This window comes from Arachis ipaensis, chromosome B4, assembly GCF_059453495.1.
Source record: "Arachis ipaensis isolate K30076 ecotype BB chromosome B4, ASM5945349v1, whole genome shotgun sequence".
NCBI lineage: Eukaryota > Viridiplantae > Streptophyta > Magnoliopsida > Fabales > Fabaceae > Arachis > Arachis ipaensis.
Window position 1 is genome coordinate 70975367 of NC_142439.1, and position 2610 is coordinate 70977976.

Consider the following 2610-nt stretch of genomic DNA (forward strand, 5'->3'; position numbering starts at 1 on the left):
TTGTTAAGAAAGATTCAAACTTTAAGTTCTAGAATCATATTTTGTGATTTCTTGTGAATCAAGTCATTAATTGTGATTTTAAAAATTCAAATCTTTTTCAAAAACTAATTTCTATCATATCTTTTCAAAAATATCTTCTTATCTTATCTTTTTCAAAAATTTGATTTCAAAAATATCTTTTCTAACTTCCTAACTTCTTATCTTTTAAAATTTGTTTCAACTAACTAACTAACTTTTTGTTTGTTTCTTATCTTTTTCAAAATCACCTAACTAACTCTCTCTCTCTAATTTTCGAAAATATCTCCCCCCTTTTTCAAAATTTCTTTTTAATTAACTAATTATTTCAATTTTAAAACTTAATTTTCGAAAATCACTAACCTTTTTCAAAAACTATTTTCAAAAATCACTAACTCTTTTTCAAAAATTATTTTCGAAAATTCTCCTCCTCTCTCATCTCCTTCTATTTATTTATTCATATACTAACACTTCATCCCACCCAAATTCGAACCCCCTCTTCCATCTGTGTTCGAATTCCTTCTTCTTCTTTTCTTCTACTCACACTGGAACCTCTATACTGTGGTAAAAAGGACCCCTATTATTATTATTTTTCTGTTCTCCCTTTTTCATATGAGCAGGAGAAAGGACAAGAACATTCTTGTTGAAGCAGATCCAGAACCTGAAAGGACTCTGAAGAGGAAACTAAGAGAAGCTAAAATACAACAATCCAGAGATAACCTTTCAGAAATTTTCGAACAGGAAGAGGAGATGGCAGCCGAAAATAATAATAATGCAAGGAGGATGCTTGGTGACTTTACTGCACCTAATTCCAATTTACATGGAAGAAGCATCTCCATTCCTGCCATTGGAGCAAACAACTTTGAGCTGAAACCTCAATTAGTTTCTCTGATGCAGCAGAACTGCAAGTTTTATGGACTTCCATCTGAAGATCCTTTTTAGTTCTTAACTGAATTCTTGCAGATATGTGATACTATTAAGACTAATGGAGTAGATCCTGAAGTCTACAGGCTCATGCTTTTCCCATTTGCTGTAAGAGACAGAGCTAGAATCTGGTTGGACTCTCAACCCAGAGACAGCCTGAACTCTTGGGATAAGCTGGTCACGGCTTTCTTAGCCAAGTTCTTTCCTCCTCAAAAGCTGAGCAAGCTTAGAGTGGATGTTCAGACCTTCAAACAGAAAGAAGGTGAATCCCTCTATGAAGCTTGGGAAAGATACAAACAGTTGACCAAAAATTGTCCTTCTGACATGCTTTCAGAATGGACCATCCTGGATATATTCTATGATGGTCTGTCTGAGTTATCTAAGATGTCATTGGATACCTCTGTAGGTGGATCCATTCACCTAAAGAAAATGCCTGCAGAAGCTCAAGAACTCATTGACATGGTTGCAAATAACCAGTTCATGTACACTTCTGAAAGGAATCCTGTGAATAATGGGACGCCTATGAAGAAGGGAGTTCTTGAAATTGATACTCTGAATGCCATATTGGCTCAGAACAAAATATTGACTCAGCAAGTCAATATGATTTCTCAGAGTCTGAATGGATTGCAAGCTGCACCCAACAGTACTCAAGAGGCTTCTCCTGAAGAAGAAGCTTATGATCCTGAGAACCCTGCAATAGCAGAGGTGAATTACTTAGGTGAACCTTATGGAAACACCTATAATTCATCATGGAGAAATCATCCAAATTTCTCATGGAAGGATCAAAAGCCTCAACAAGGCTTTAATAATGGTGGAAGAAACAGGTTTAACAATAATAAACCCTTTCCATCATCCACTCAGCAACAGACAGAGAATTCTGAGCAGAATCCATCTAGCTTAGCAAATCTAGTCTTTGATCTATCTAAGGCCACTGTGAGTTTCATGAATGAAACAAGGTCTTCCATTAGAAATTTGGAAGCACAAGTGGGCCAGCTGAGTAAAAGAATCACTGAAATCCCTCCTAGTACTCTCCCAAACAATACAGAAGAGAATCCAAAAGGAGAGTGCAAGGCCATTGACATAAGCACCATGGCCGAACCCAAAGAAGGAGAGGAGGACGTGAATCCCAAGGAGGAAGACCTCCTGGGATGTCCAGTGATCAATAAGGAGTTTCCCTTTGAGGAACCAAAGGAATCTGAGGCACATCTAGAGACCATAGAGATTCCATTGAACCTCCTTATGCCTTTCATGAGCTCTGATGAGTATTCCTCTTCTGAAGAGAATGAGGATGTTACTGAAGAGCAAACTGCCAAGTTTCTTAGTGCAATCATGAAGCTGAATGCTAAATTATTTGGTATTGAAACTTGGGAAGATGAACCTCCCTTGTTCACCAATGAACTAAGTGATCTGGATCAACTGACATTGCCTCAGAAGAGACAGGATCCTGGAAAGTTCATAATACCTTGTACTATAGGCACCATGATCTTTAAGGCTCTGTGTGACCTTGGTTCAGGGATAAACCTCATGCCCCTCTCTATAATAGAGAAACTGGGAATCTATGGGGTGCAAGCTGCTAAAATCTCATTAGAGATGGCAGACAATTCAAGAAAACAGGCTTATGGACAATTAGAGGACATGTTAGTAAAGGTTGAAGGCCTTTACATCCCTGCT

At 37.7% G+C, this 2610-nt stretch overlaps 1 non-coding gene across 1 annotated transcript; it reads right to left on the bottom strand.

Annotated features, from left to right (window-relative positions):
* Nucleotides 1-1161: 1161 nt before the first annotated feature.
* Nucleotides 1162-1269, bottom strand: LOC148567860 (small nucleolar RNA R71). Its single transcript, XR_015881904.1, has one exon. It is a non-coding gene; the product is annotated as a small nucleolar RNA R71 (small nucleolar RNA).
* Nucleotides 1270-2610: the final 1341 nt, after the last annotated feature.